We start from the raw sequence: 16,734 nt of genomic DNA, 5'->3' as shown, positions 1-16,734 counted from the left end.
CGATGTTTATAACTCTATCCCTCTCTCTTCCTCTCTGTAAAAAATCAATAAAATATATTTAAAAAATAATGTGGTGAGGGCCTAGAAGCAGTGGGGGCAGGGTAGAGGGAGAAAAATGGGGAAGGGGTCTGGGGGAAATTGGGAACATCTGTAAGAGTCAACAATTAAAAAAATAGTGTGCACAGCCAGTGGGGCTCAGTGGTTGGGCGTGTACCCATGAACCAAGATATCGATGATTCATTTCCAGGTCAAGGCACAAGCCCAGGGTTTTCCCAGAATGCCCATAGTCAGCTAAGAAGTGGTACCTCTTTCAGGGACATTGTAGTTCTCATATTATGCTGTGATGATCGGCTTAGGTTCTATTTCACCAATGTGAAATCTGCTTGCTGTACATGGCTCTGGTTTATGGTATTTTTGTAAAGGTGTTTTTCTTTTGTATCTTTAATTGTGTTGGCTCTATTCACTGCCTGGGATGATTTGCAAGCAGAGTTGTAATCTGTCAGCTTGTAGATGTGAACAGATATTATGGGAACATCAAAACTTTCTGTGCTTCTGGAGAAAGAGCATGCTGGTAGAAAATCACTCTTTGTCCAACATGGGTTTATTTTTCATTGAAAGAAAAAACAGAATGACTTTGTTATTTTAATGTTTAGCCTGGTACCTTTATTAGTGAGGTCAGTGGTCACCCTGAAGAGAGGGTCTTTTACGGTGCTTCTGTGAACAATATGAATTATGTTCTCTATTCACAGTATTACATGAGTCTTAGTAATGTGGAGGGGACCTCCTCCCCACATACTGCAAAGGAGCCATGGGCTGTGAAGTATGAAATTACATGGGATGCTGGCATTTGTTGTAAGGCTCTGAGGTTAAACTACTACTGAGACAGAAACACTGTATTCTTAGTGATGGGAGAGACTGCAATAAATTAGATGGAAAGTGCCTCCTCTGAACGTAAATCCTCAAATGTTCCCGGGCCTGTGGCTTGTGTGACCTTTGTGTACAGACATCCTCAGGATCTCCTTAACTGTTTCCTGTAGCTGAAGTCATTGGCAGGGGAAAGAATTCAGTGGTTTTGTGGATTCCCGTGGCCTCTCTATACGTAAGAACTCAAATCTAGAGGAAGAATAATCCTGTAATCAGTCCCAGGATGTGTCTTTTGTAACCAGTCAGCATTCCTATTGATTCCTATGGCACAATCTTCACTGCTTGCCAATATTTGCTGCCACTGAAGTAATGATGTTTCTCCCAGAATATAAGCACTGACATTCAAGAAAGTGCACTTTTCTAATGTGTGTTATTTCATGAGTCTTGACATAGAGGTAAAGCTGGGAAATCACTGCAAGTGAAATAATTTTATCTTTTTAAAAAAATATATTTTATTGATTATTTACAGAGAGGAAGGGAGAGCAATAGAGAGTTAGAAACATCGATGAGAGAGAAACATCGATCAGCTGCCTCCTGCACACTCCCCACTGGGAATGTGCCCGCAACCAAGGTACATGCCCTTGACCAGAATCAAACCTGGGACCCTTGAGTCCGCAGGCCGACGCTCTATCCACTGAGCCACACTGGTTAGGGCAACATAATTTTATCTTTAACTATATACAAGGTGTGGCAAAAGTAGACTTTCAGTCGTAAGTACACAAACCACAGCGCTTGTGCTTTTAAAAAATATTTTTTAAAATACCTCTATTTTATTTTATTTTTTTAAGGAAAGAGGAGGGAAGGGGAGAGAGAGATAAACCACACATGAGCTCCCTCCTGCACACCCCGTACTGGGGACACAGGTGGGGCTGTTCACTGACTGCAATTGAACCAGGACGTTTCAGTGCCCTGGATGACACCCACCCAGCTGAGGTACACGGTGAATGCAGAGTTTATTCCGGTATGTTTATGTATTAATTATTCCCCATCTCAACAACTCTAATCCTACATTTCCCACACTCTACATTGTCCTCCGACCCTTTTGTAATCTCTCTTTCTAACTTTCCCAGCCTTCCATGTAATCATTTTCCGTCTTTTAGTTCATATTTTTCACAATTGTATATGCACTACAAGGTATGTACTTTTTATCAAACACTGGTTTCCTTAATGCTATAAATATTTTGAGATCCAATACAAATGCTTATGTGAATACTAGAGGCTCGGTGCACGAAATTCGTGCATGGGTGTGTGTGTCCCTTAGCCAAGCCTGCACCCTCTCCAATCTGGGACCCCCTCGAGGGATGTCTGACTGCCCGTTTAGGCTCGATCCTGCTGGCTCCCTTCCTGACTTCCTGATTGCCCCTAACCACTTCTGCTTGCTAGCTTGATCACTCCCTAACTACTCCCCTTTGCCTGATTGATGCCTAACTGCTCCCCTGCCAGCCTGTTTGCCCATAACTGCCCTCCCCTGCTGGCCTGATCGCCCATAACTGCCCTCCCTTGTAGGCCTGGTCCCTCCCAACTGCCCTCCCCTGCTGGCCATCTTGTGGCGGCCATCTTGTGTCCACATGGGGGCAGCCATCTTGTGTTGGAGTGATGGTCAATTTGCATATTACTCTTTTATTAAACAGGGTTGAATTTGTTCTATTGCTGAGTAGTATAGTATTCTATGGATAGCAACTTCATCTATTGATCTGTCTATAACATTGGTTATTTCCAGGTTTGGGGTATTATAAATAAATCTGTACCTGGGCCGGGCTCCGCGCCACTCCTGCTAATCCCGGCCCCGCTGCGCCTGCAGCTGCAGCTATGTAGAGCACGGCCATGGAGGCGGGAGAGGCTGGCACTGCTGGGCTCCCCAGCTGTGAGCCTGGCATCTGGCACCATCAGAGGCGTTCCTGCCATGGGGGCACACTGACCACCTGGGGGCAGCTCCTGCGTTAAGCATCTGCCCCCTGGTGATCAATGCGCATCATAGTGACCGGTCCAAAGGTCATTCAGTTGTTTGGTCCATTAGGCATTTATATATATAGATGTCCATGGCCTATGTATATAGGTATGTACTTTTAAAAATATTTTTAGAGAGTGGACGGGAAAGGGAGAGATAAAAACATCAACGATGAGAGAAAGTCACTCGTTAACGGCCTCCTGCACCTCCCCATCCCACACTGGGAATTGAGCCTGCAACACACGTATGTGCCCTGAACAGGAAAAGACCCAGGGTCACATGACCTCATCATTTGTGGAATGTAATGAACAGCATAAACTGATGAACAAAAATAGATTCAGAGACACAGAAGCATCAAACAGACTGACAAACTTCAGAGGTAAGGCAGGGGATTGGGGACGAGGGGGTAAGAGAACCACCAAAGGACTTGTATGCATGCATATAAGCAGCACCAATATACACAGACACTAGTGAGGTGAGGGCCTGTGCTGGGGAGTGGGGATGGCCAGGGAGAAGCCAGTGGAGGAAAAAGGAGACATATGGCCCTAGCCGGTTTGGCTCAGTGGATAGAGTGTTGGCCTGCAGACTGAAAGGTCCCGGGTTCGATTCCAGTCAAGGGCACATGCCCAGGTTGTGGGCTCGGTCCCCAGTGTGGGGTGTGCAGGAGGCAGCTGATCAATGATTCTCTTATCATTGATGTTTTTATCTCTCCCTCTCCTTTCCTCTCTGAAATCAATAAAAATATATTTTTTTTAAAAAAAGGAGACATATGTAATAATATATGTAATACTTGAAACAATAAAGAATTTTAAAAATAAATAAATATATAAATAAATAAATAAAAGAACCATGACCTCCTGGTTCATAGCTTGAGCCACACCAGCTAGACTATATTATTTAATTAAAAAATGTATTTTTTAAATCTTTTAAAAATATATTTTGTTGATTTTTTACAGAGAGGAAGGGGAAGGGATAGAGAGTTAGAAACATCGATGAGAGAGAAACATCCACCAGCTGCCTCCTGCACACCCCCCACTGGGGATGCGCCCGCAACCAAAGTACATGCCCCTGACCAGAATCGAACCCGGGACTATGCTCTATCCACTGAGCCAAACAGGTTTCGGCTAATTTATGTTTTATTGTTGATGTCTCCCTTTTCCCCCCTGGGTATATATTCTTTGGTGGATCTCTTGCATTCCTCCCCACCCTCTTCACCTTGGCGATGCCTCAGTCTGCTCCAGTTAGCCAGGCCTCTGCTCACATCTTGTTCCTCCCCAGGCCTCACTTGCTGGGTCACAACACCTTGAGTCCCCAAGTCTTGGGCTGGAATGATTGTAGTCCCCTGGGTTTTTTGGAAAACTACATTACCCAGAAGGAAATGCGCTGATGTGGGCGGAGCTAAAGGGCAATTTGGTGTCTGCGCATCCGGATAAGGCGGGACTTCCGCCTTCCTCCTCGAGGTGGTCATTTTAACTTATCAAGTCTTTGTTCACGGATTCACAGGCTTCAGGGCACTGGACTGAGTAGGAGGAGGCCTGGGAGGCCGCTGCCTGCGGTGCAGGGTGTGTCTGAGGCCCCTGGAGCCCCAACAGACCGAGATCGGGGTCCCCGTGCCTCCCGGACGCCTCTCGGCTCACAGCGTTCCCGCAGCCCGACCCCCCTGAACCCTCCAGCCTGGGGGCCGGCGCCGCTCAGGTCCTGCCGCCCAGGTCCCAGCGTCCAGAATGGTGAGTCCCTGGTGGGTGACACGTGGGTGATGGGGAAGAGGGTGGAAGGCTGCAGTGCCACCTTGTGAGGACGTGATGGTGACACTGAGCGGGGAGGATTCGGGAACCCGGGCCTGTTTGGGGTCTAAAGGCAACAGAGAGATGAGGTGTTTGGGCTGCAGACATTGCACGGCTCCTCCGCTGCCTGGAGGCAGGAGCCTTGGCACAGAGGGAGGTCGAGGAGGTCACCGAACAATGGGCCGGTTGGAGTTTGGAGGGAGGTAGTGGGTCACGCTCCGGCCAGGCGTGCCCAGGCGTTGCACCTGTGCCCTGAGTTCCTTGGGAAACGGCTGACATAGCTTTTGCAACCTTCGGGTTGTCATTGTAACTGTCCTAACTCCCTCCTGTGGTTCCCGAGGATAAATTTGCTGTAACACCTGTGGTCTGCACGGCAGTGCGGCCTTGACCGCGGTGAAGTGCTGCAACTGCAGTCGCTGGCCAGCTTATATTCAAGGCTCATACATTTTTTTTTTCTATTTTATTGATTTTTTTACAGAGAGGAAGGGAGGGGGAATAGAGAGTTAGAAACATCGATGAGAGAGAAACATCGACCAGCTGCCTCCTGCACACCCCCTACTGGGGATGTGCCTGCAACCAAGGTACATGCCCTTGACCGGAATCGAACCCCGGACCCTGGAGTCCGCAGGCCGACGCTCTATCCACTGAGCCAGACCAGCCAGGGCTAAGGCTCATACATTTTGATCTCTGTCTCTGGTGGCCGTCTCTTGCGGGCCGCCCCAGAACAATCTTTAGGGGGGAAAAGGTTAGGGGGTCTCAGTTGCCTGACTAGTTATTGGCTGGGGGAGGGGAGGTCACCCTGGGGGCGAGGTTCTTGTTTTCCAGGTTTGCCCCTTGCTAGCATCCAGAGCAGGGGTCCTCAGACTTTTTAAACAGGGGGCCAGTTCCCTGTCCCTCAGACCGTGGGAGGGCTGGACTATAGTTAAAACAAAAAAACAAAACTATGAACAAATTCCTATGCACACTGCACATATCTTATTTTGAAGTAAATCTTCTCAAAAGTGTGTGTGTGGGGGGGGGGAGAGGGGGGTCTTATACGCCAGAAAATACGGTACTCACTCTCAGCTCCAGCACTGGGACAGCAGCTTGCGGGGGATACAGGTACCGTATTTTCCGGCGTATAAGACCCCCGACTTTTGAGAAGATTTTCCTGGGTTAAAAAGTCATCTTATACGCCGGAAAATACGGTAGTTTTCCTGCTGGGGCCCCTGTTTGTGGGAGGTGGGTGTCACAACACCCCATAGGGACAGAAGTTGTCATGTAGAGTGTGGGGGAGAGATCATGGTTTTGCCTTTAACCATGGGGCCAAGGCCTTTAAAAGATGCGTGGATGTGAGATTGATTGGAGGCTTGAAGAGTTATTCAAACCAGATGAGACCAGGGCTGATACATATTTATTTCTCTAAACTCTCACCAGGACTTTGTTGGGACCCTCGGTGTGGCCTGGCTGTGGGGAGTTACAGTCAGTCTTGTGGATTAGCTTAGAGGTTTGAGTGGTCATCTGTGAGACTCACTGGCCCCGGTGCAGAGAGAGGGCCATCGGGGCTGGGACTTGAGCGGCGTTAAGTGAGACATGTTGGCAAGCATTCTCTGGAACACACATGATGAGAAGGCCAAGGAGAGGACTATGGGGCTGGGGCGGAGGCAGTGTAGGTGTGAGAGAGGTGTGTAAAGACTGATGCGCACTCGCAGAGAGAACGTAAATTCATGGCCACGGCACCCTGACATTGACTCAAGAGGGAATGACGGGAGAGTCCATTTCTGGTGGTTTTTCTATGATCAAGTAAGGTTCATTTTAGGGTAGTTGCCTGTAAAGAGGCTGTTTTTGTACTGTATTCTCGGTACAGAGCTTAGGTGCTTTTAACTAACTACCTGCCTTTTGTTGTGGGGGGTGACACACTGGTTGATAGGCATGAGATAGCACAGGGGTCGGCAAACCGCGGCTCGCGAGCCACAGGCGGCTCTTTGGCCCCTTGAGTTTTTAGCAAAGGCCAGCTTAGGAGTGCCCTAATTAATTTAATAACAATGTACCTACCTATGTAGTTTAAGTTTAAAAAATGTGGCTCTCCAAAGAAATTTCAGTCGTTGTACTGTTGATATTTGGCTCTGTTGACGAATGAGTTTGCCGACCACTGAGATAGCATACATCAGTGTTACCCAGGCTTCATAATGCATTGGTAAGGGAGAAGGGTAAGGGGCAAGAGATTATGGAGATGGTGAACTATAATTTTGGAAAAGGAAGAGGATTAGAGTACAAGTTGTCCTCACCAAGGCAAATTTGCATTGCCTCTGGGAATGAAGCTGTGTGAGAGAAGTATTTTTTTTTTTCCCCCAGTGATTTTAGTAGGTTTTATTTTCTCATTGATAGTGAGCATTCAATTTCTGACATAATTGCCTGGTAAATACCTAGTACTTAGCAGTATACTCTACTGTATACGTTAGAAGAAGCTTAAGTTTAAAACATTTGGCTCTCCAAAGAAATTTCAATCGTTGTCCTGTTGATATTTGGCTCTGCGGACTGAGTTTGCCGATCATCTAGTGCATGCCTTCCGTCTGAGATTTCAGGAGTGTCTTCCCAGGAAACCAGAGTTTTCCAAAGTGTGAATTCCACTTGTTATATGTTCAGGCACTCTTCCAACGTGCTTTAATGGCATTCATTTGAGTTCATTTAAATGATGTTTCTTTCTGCCTGGCTGGTGTGGCTCAATTGATTGGGCGTCATCCCATGAACCAGGAGGTTGCCACTTCGATGCCTGTGGTCAGGGCACATGCCTGGTGGCAGGCTCAGTCCCCAGTAGAGGGCATGCAGGAGGCAGTCAGTCCATGTTTTTATCTTTCATACCTTCCTCTCCCTGGGGAAGCCTTCCCTCGCTGGCTCCATGATGCCTGGATTATCTCCGTGATCTGTGAGAGAAGTATCGTTGAAAGAACTATGTGCAGCAGGTCGTGCAAAGCATTGGCCTCGTCACCTTGGGATTGGGGTCAAGAGGGTGAAAGTGTGATGCCAGGTATTTGGTGTCTTTGAGAAACAGTGTGAGGGACTACAAGGGTATTGCCTGACAAGACTAAAATCGGATCACTTACACTTTCAATTTTTCTTTCTCAATGTTTATCCTGTGTACAATTTAAACCCACTTGTACTATACACTTACAGGTTGTTTTTTTTTTTTTTAATAAATATATTTTATTGATTTACAGAGAGGAAGAGAGAGGGACAGAGAGCTAGAAACATCTGTGAGAGAAACATCGATCAGCTGCGTCTTGCACACCCCCTACGGGGGATGTGCCCGCAACCAAGGTACATGCCCTTGACCGGAATCGAACCTGGGACCCTTGAGTCCGCAGGCCGACGCTCTATCCACTGAGCCAAACCGGTTTCGGCTACACTTACAGGTTTAATCTGAATTGTTATCATTCTCCGCCATTCCTATTTAAGTCTAAGCATTCAGGAATGCATTCAGTGAAGCCAAATTTGTAATCTTTGTTAATGTCCCCGGTGTAAATCCTCTCATGGTTTTGAGGTTCAGACTGCCCAAATGATGGCACTGAACATGGGCATGAAAAGATATTTCAGTAGCACATCATTATATTTTATTCCCAACATGCTGATGCACCAATGCCAGATATGCTCAAGCACTTTCATAATAAAACAGTAAAATCATTGCGAGCATTAACGTTAAGCCTTTGCTAAAGTTTTATTTAAGTAGAGTTGATGTAAAATGGACATTTAAAAAAAAGTGTTTTTGGTGTTTCCATACATGCCTGCACCGCTGAAACCAAGTTCCTCCTGCCCTTATCAGTGCTTCATTCTCAGCATAAAAATAATAGTCTGAAAAAAAAATAAATAAAAAAAAATAAAAAAATAATAGTCTGCAATAATACAGTCTGCCTTTGAAACAGCTTACTTGAAATATATCCATGTAAAAAAGACACGTGTGAAACCCTGTGACTTCTATTCCAGCCTTACACCACTTTTTGTCATCATGATGTTTTTTTTTTTTTTTAATATATTTTATTGACTTTTTACAGAGAGGAAGGGAGAGGGATAGAGAGTTAGAAACATCGATGAGAGAGAAACATCGATCAGCTGCCTCCCGCACACCCCCTACTGGGAATGTGCCCGCAACCAAGGTACATGCCCTTGACCGGAATCGAACCTGGGACCCTTCAGTCCACCGGCCGACGCTCTATCCACTGAGCCAAACCGGTCAGGGCCATCATGATGGTTTTTATGTATTTATGTATTCTCAGGTACGTTATTGGATTATTTCACTTAAAATTCCACACATGTCTGACCGAGCAGTGGGTCAGAGAATCTTCTCAATAACGCCAAGGTTTGCAAGTTTCATCCCCTGTCAGGGTGATTACAAGACCAACCAAAAAATGTATAAAAATATTGGAACAGCCCTAACCGGTGTGGCTCAGTGGATAGAGCGTCGGCCTGCAGACTGAAGGGTCCCAGGTTCGATTCCGGTCAAGGGCATGTACCTTGGTTGCGGGCACATCCCCAGTAGGGTGTGTGCAGGAGGCAGCTGATCGATGTTTCTAACTCTCTATGCCTCTCCCTTCCTCTCTGTAAAAAATATATTAAACAAAATATATATTGGAACAAAACAATTGCTGTCTCTCTCTCCTATCCCCCATTTTTCTCTCTCTCTAAAATCAATATATATATATGTTTTAATCACCCAGTCAGTCCACACACATGTGAAAACCAGCACAGCCCAGGGGCCGTATAGTGACCACCACCCGGGGTTCTAATGAGGGCAGAGCAGGCAGTGATGGAGAGAACAGTGTGGGAGGTGCCCTCTGCTGTCAGTGTAGCAGGAAACTTGAGGCCTGGACATGCCCCTTGTGGTCTCTGCACCTTCCAGCCAGGGGTTGAGACTGGGCTCTCTCAGATTCAGGTACTTGAGGAGCTCAGATTCCTCTCAGGTGTCAGGGCTGGGAGCAGCCGTGGCAGGTGGGCAGGTGAGTATGTGTGGGCAGGCAAAAGCCCAGGGCAGTGGCCAGGGAGAGTTGGTGCCGGTCCAGGCTGGTGGCTGCTCTGTTCTTTGGGGCCATGGCTGGTGAGAAATGGGGCAAGCTCTGCTGCGTAGGTTACTGGGGGGTCATGACCTGGGTGCCAGCATGTGCTCCGAGAAAATGCGTTTTTAACCCTACCAGACGGCTGTACCGATTTTTCGGTAATTTCCGAATCTGCCTCTATACCGCTGTACCTAATTGGCGCCAGATGAAAGGTAGACCTATTTTCTACAATGTCTCCAATTCCATCTTATTCTAACCACTTGTTTGCATGTAACTAACATTTTTCTATATCATGTTGATTTTTTCTCTTTAATGCTCAGGAGCCCAGGTATAGGGGACAGTTAGGTTCAGGGCCTCAGGTCTGGTGGATTTAATGAAATTGGATAGATTGTGTGTATTCTATCATAGACTGATTTTTCTTGTAATAATGTGCAATTGTTATATTAAAAATAAAAGAAATCTAGTGGCTGGAATGGCTCTAATGTTTGAGCATCCCCCCAGGCATAGAAAGGTTGCCCATTCAATTCCTGTTGAAGCACAAGCCAGGTTTTCTGACTGGATAGCCAGTGGGGTGGATAAAGGGCATGTGGGAGGCAACTGATCCAGAGCCGATCCACGTTTCTCTCTTTCCCTGTCCCTTCCTCTCTCTTGAAAAAAATAAAAAATATATATATATATACACATACACATACACATATATATATATATATCTATATAATAAAGAGGTAGTATGCAAATTGACCATCATGCTGTCACAAGATGGCAGAGCCCAAAGCAGAGCAGGGCCGGCTGATCCACACGCCTGCCGCTGGAGTCCCCTCAGCCCTGCTCAAGGGGCAGCAGGAGTCCCATCAGCCCAGCCGGGGGCCTTGGGTCCTCCTACACCCCCCACTGACTGAGGCTCAGGCAAGCCTCAGATGGCGGCTGCCCTGCTCAGGTTACCAGGGCTGGCCAAGGCTTGTGCTGCCGGCAGTGGCAGCAGCAGAGGTGTGATGGGGGCATTGCCTTCCCCTGATTGCCTGGGTCGCCTCCCACCCCTGTGGGAGGGTGTAGGCCAGGCTGAGTGACACCCCGAATTTTCATGCGCTGGGCCACTAATTTTGCTAGAATAAACTCAAAAAATTCTTTAAAGTTGTGAATGTTTGTTACATTAAGATCAGGAAGGTGAGGCCATCCATTATAGTGACAAAAACAAGGGATGTGGTCTGAGTTAGGGTTCTAAACATTTACCCAAAATGCTCAGAGGAAGAACCGACTGGAAGAGAGAGGAGAGCAGTTAGGGACAGGAAGGAGAAGTCCTGTAAAAGTAATGCATCCCTCAGGAGTGTGCACTGAGGACTGAGCCCTGAGGCAATGCAGGCATCTCCATGTGATCTGGCCCTAGGGCTGGTTAAGCATACTGAGCAGCAAAGGCCTTTGAATATGAATGGCCTGGTCCTTTGAACTCTAAAATTACCTAACAAACTGCAGCTGAGTCAGAGAGACCCAGAACATCCAAAAGAAGGCCCAAGGCCCCACAGCAGCTTGCATTGCTTCACCGCTGGGCCTCATCTGGGCACCTCCAAACCCCAAACAAAGAAGAGGAATCTGCAGATATCTCCATAGCTCCTGCTGGGTGGCCTCAGGCAGAGGCTAAATTTGCATCTCCTTGGAGATCCAAGAGCCAGTGTACCCAGGGGTCAGAGTAGGACCATCCAGATTACAACTCCTCAGATCCATAAGGGACACACTCAGGGGGCAGACTCAGTGAGCACCAAAGCCCCACTGAAGCAAGTCTTGCCTCATAAGGGTGTCTCCAACACAGAAGATCTCCCATCGTAGACATAGCTGATCCTCACAGCCAATTGGCCTGGATGTCAATTCCCCCCAGTGATACCAACAACAATCAAGGCTTAACTACAACAAGACTGTGCACACAGCCCACAAAGGGGTGCACCAAGAGTGCCCACCTCAGGTAACTGGGGAGGCTGAGCCACTGGGCCCTATAGGACACAAAGCCACTCTATCAACTCAGGGAAGCAGCCAAAATGCGGAGACAAAGAAACAGGTCACAAATGAAAGAAATGGAGGAAAGCAAACTACTGGATATAGAGTTCAAAACCACTGTTATAAGTTTTTTCAAGAATTTCCTAGAAAAGGCCAATATATTTAGTGAGACCCTCGAGGATATCATAAAGGACCAACTAGAAATTAAGCATACACTGACTGAAATAAAAAAAATAATATACAGAGATCCAACAACAGACTAGAGGATCGCAAGAATCAAGTCAAAGATTTGAAATACAAAGAAGCAAAAAACACCCAATCAGAAAAGAAAAAGAAAAAAGAATCCAAAAATATGAAGATAGTGTAAGGAGCCTCTGGGACAACTTCAAGCGTACCAACATCCGATTTATTGGGGTGCCAGAAGAAGAGAGAGAGAAGATACTGAAAACCTATTTGAAGAAATAATGACAGAAAACTTGCCCCAACTGGTGAAAGAAATAGACTTACAAGTCCAGGAAGCGTAGAGAACCCCAAACAAAAGGAATCCAAAGAGGACCACACCAAGACACGTCATAATTAAAATGCTAAGAGCAAAAGACAAAGAGAGAATATTAAAAGCAGCAAGAGAAAATCAATTAGTTACCTACAAGGGAGCACCCATACGATTGCCAGCTGATTTCTCAACAGAAACTATGCAGGCCAGACGTGAGTGGCAAGAAATATTCAAAGTGATGAATAGCAAGAACCTACAACCAAGATTACTCTACCCAGCTAAGCTATCATTCAGAATTGAAGGTCAGATAAAGAGCTTCACTAAAGGAGTTCATCACCACCAAACCAGTATTATATGAAATGCTGAAAGGTGTTCTTTAAGAAGAGGAAGAAGAAGAAAAAGGTAAAGATAAAAAATTATGAACAACAAATACATGTCTATCAACAAGTGAATCTAAAAATCAAGTGAATAAAAAATCTGATGAACAGAATAATCTGGTGAATATAATAGAATCAGGGGCATAGAAAGGGAGTGGACTGACAATCCTTGGGGGGAAGGGGGTGGGGGGCGTGCAGGAAAAGATTGAACAAAAATCATACACCCATGGATGAAGACAGTGGGGGGTGGGGTAAGGGCATGGGGTGGGGTGGGAACCTGTTAGAGTGGAGCTATGGGGTTAAAAAGGAGGAACAACTGTAATAATATGAACAATAAAGATTAAAAAAAAGGGAACAGGTAACAATGGGACAGGAGACAGATCTAGAAGAACTTTGTGACAACTTGTGTATCTGTTTTGCATGTTATGGGAGCAATGGGACATTTGGAGGAGTGGAGACACGTGATCTGACCAAGGTCTCCTTAGATTCTGTGGCTGCAACATGGTGGACAATATGGGCATTGAGGGAGGTGGTGGAAATACTAAGAAGATAGTCTTAGTGAGTGTGATGGGAACTGGCCCATGAAGGTGGCTGTGGAAGAAGAAGAAACACTTGCATTATGTATTGGTGTTTTAGGTGTGGCCACCCAAATATTCTAATTTTGAGGATGAGAGGCAGAGAGCGAGAGAAGAGTCAGAGAAGTCGTGGCATTTTGGATTTAGCAGCTGCAGTTCTGGAAGCACCATCAACTTAGATGGAGGAAATCATAGTAGAAGAGTGATATTCACTGGGGACACAAACACTTTTCTTTGTGGCCTGTTAGAATATGAGATTTCAGAGGGCAGTTCATGAGCATCTTTGACTCTGAGAGGTAGTTTAGGATGAAGACTTCTTCAAAAGCTTGTGGAGAATTATGGGCCAGGAAGGAGTTTAGATAATTTTTTAAAATTGGAGGCTGACGAGTCATTCAAACAAGTTGAGGCTGGGGCTGGTGCATATTCTAAAACATCCACCAGGAACTTTTTGTGCCTTTGGGTGTGGCCTGAGGGGTTGCAGTCAGTCTTGTTGATTTGCTTAGGGCCATGAGGGGTCACCTGTGAGACTCACTGGGCATAGGGGAGAGGGCCATAGGTGATGGGACTTGAGTGATGAAGGCTGTGACTGGGGAAGGGACATCAGGTGCAGCACCAGTGGAGGTGGGCTATAGACATCTGAGATGTGATGTGGTTCTCAATAGGTGAGGTCGAAGGAATAAACAGTCAGGGAGGGAGGTCTTCATAGCAGGTTCAAGACTGTTGCTATGACTGTGGACTATCAGAGTTGGTGGAATACTTGGTCTGCTTTGAATTTGCCAAGCACTCTCTGGAACACACATGCCGATTACTGAGTAGAAAACCTAGGGGATAACTATGGGGCCTGTGGCTCTGCGAGTTCAGGAGTGAGAGCGTTGTAGTAGAAAGAGTGATTGGCACTTAGAGAGGGCGTGTGAATTCATGAAGGCAGGGCACTAACATTTACATATGAGTGAATGAAAAGGGATTCCATTTCTGATGGTGTCTTTATGATATGACATGGGGAATTTTAGGGTAATTCCTAAGAAGATGGATTGCTGTGGTGCTACATGCAGGTCCAGAGCTTAGAGGCCATATATGTGCCCACCTGTCAATTCTTGTTGAGGGCTGACCCAGTGAACACTAGGAATGAGAGAGCATACATCAGTGTCACCTGCAGTTGAAAATCCCCACCGGCATGGGGCAAGGAGAAGAGAGAAGGGTGAGAGAGAAATGTATTCCAGAGGTGGTGAACTAGAATTTGGGGAAAGAAGCTGATTAGAAAACACCCTGTCCTCGTCATGCCATATATGTGTTACCAGTGAAGTTGTGCCTCTGGGAATGAAGCTGTGTGAGACAAGTGTGGATCAAAGAACTATGGGCAGCAGGTAATGCAGAGTGATGGCCTCAGCCAACTGGGATTGGGGTCAGAAGTGCAATGGGCATTACTATGTTGTTTGGTGTCTTGGAGGGACAATTAGGAGGACAACATGGGTATTGCCTGACAAGACCAGAGTCAAATCCATCACATTCCCATTATGTGCAACATCTCCTCCGACCCTATGTTCCTGACACCAACTATTTTTGAAAGGGGGCAGTGTGACTCCTATTTGAGGATGAGAGCACAGGGAACTTGTATCTGTTCATCTGCCTTTATGTTGTGGGAAGACACAGCATCAGTAGGAATATAAGGAGAGGTTGACTTTAATGGGACCAAGGGCTACTGTTTTCTCTAATGTGGGGAGTAGAGGGAGCCAGGTGGGGAGTATCACAGGCTTGGAATCTCAAGAGAGAATTTTACCATGGGATGTTCTGTCCCCATTTTGACAGGATATGAACTTTGGGGACGTGGCCATTGCCTTCTCTCAGAAGGAGTGGGAGATCCTTGATGACTGTCAGAGACGTCTGTACTGTGATGTGATGCTGGAAGTGTTTGCACTTGTATCATTCATAGGTAAGACCTTCACATCGCTCCTAGTGTCCTGAGGTGATGCCCACTCTTTATTTATTCTCCAGACTTAGCACTCTCTCTCTCTCTCAAACCCGACCATGGGCTCAGCTAATTTCCCCCACTGTCTTGTCAAATGGGCTGTGGCTGCCAGTGCTGAGCTCTGCAGAGAGCCCTGAGCAATAGACTCCATGAACCTCCCTGACACCAGTTGCCTTAGAAACTGCAGGAAGTGTCTGGATGTCAGCATTCTTACAGACCGCTTAATGGATCCCTCCTGCTCTTCCACTTCAGGGAGGGTGACTCTATCCAGATCCATGGCTTCCACTTCTGCACCTTTCCTGTAGGTAAGGACCTTGGTGAATGCCTGTGCCAGGTATCTTCTTTCTATACACGGACCAGGGGCTGTTCTTGTAAGACCGTCCTTCAATTGTTGTTTGTAATATTACCTTCCCTGGATACTATTGCAAGCTGAATGCTATGGGCAAGTGATGGCTGCTCCCCTGTTGTCTTTCATGGATACTCAGAATTTTTAGTTTGCACATATCTCTAGAGAAGGAGGTGCAGGGAACATCTTGGGTTTTTCCAGGGTGAACGTACAGGATGGTCCTAGAGGATGCTTAGCCCGGCTGAGTGGCAACTGGGGGGAGGTATGACATAAGGCTGGTGTTCCGCTTGTACCAGGAACCTGCTCCTGTACAACAGTGTTTGGTGTAGGTTCCAATGGCCACACCTCATTTATACCTTTCCTTTTCCATTTTTGACACTTTGCTGACTTGTCCTTTTTACATCACCTATTCCTCTGCACATCTCTTTCTGCAGTATACTACAACATGGACCTATGCAAGTGTTATGAGGAGCACATTCATGCTTAAACACCCCTCAAACACCTGCTACTTGTTTATTGAATTTTACTTGGAATGAGATGTAACCAACCTTCTGCACAGCTTGCCCATGTCACCAGCAGAGAAGATCTACTGAATGCTGTCAGTAGCAGAATGAGCTGGACAGTCCGCTTCTCTTCCACGTGGTGCTTGCCATGTTTTTGCTCTATTTCTGTTGAAGTCTCCCTTGTTTTGTGATCTCCGTGGTCAAGAACTTCACAGTGGCCTCTTATTAATCCATCTTTCAGGTCTTTTATTTTCAGCCAATGTCTTATGTGCAACACAGTTTTATAATGGGACTTCCCTCTGTCACCAGAGTCAACATTCATTTCCGCATCATTCCTCTGTTTTCAGGTCCTTGGCATAAAATGGATGATGGGGAGGCCTATTCTGAGCACAGTGTATCTGTAGGAGACTCTCAGGTCAGGGCTTCCAAGACAGCTGCAGCCACCCAGAGGACCCATCTGTGTAAGCCGTGCTTCTCGGTGTTAAAAGATATTTTGCACCTGACTGGGTTACAAGTGGCATACTTTGAGAAGAATGTGTTCTTAAGTGATGCATGTATGAGAGACTTGTGTTTCAGTGTAAACTCTCACCAGCAGCAGAAGGATGCCAGTGGAGAGAATCCATGGAAGGAAGATATGGAGAGAGCCTCGCTTGTGACCAGTTGCTGCTGCTTCTTATCTGGGGTGCCTGCAGCTAGTAGACAGGTTGGGAAAGACTCCCCAGCCATCTCAGGGCTTCTCCAGCATCAGGCCACTCTTAACACTAAGGAGCCACACAGAAACAATGAAATTTCACAGGAATGTCTC

The sequence above is a fragment of the Eptesicus fuscus genome, chromosome 25 (assembly GCF_027574615.1).
Source record: "Eptesicus fuscus isolate TK198812 chromosome 25, DD_ASM_mEF_20220401, whole genome shotgun sequence".
Lineage (NCBI taxonomy): Eukaryota > Metazoa > Chordata > Mammalia > Chiroptera > Vespertilionidae > Eptesicus > Eptesicus fuscus.
This window is presented reverse-complemented; position numbering follows the sequence as displayed.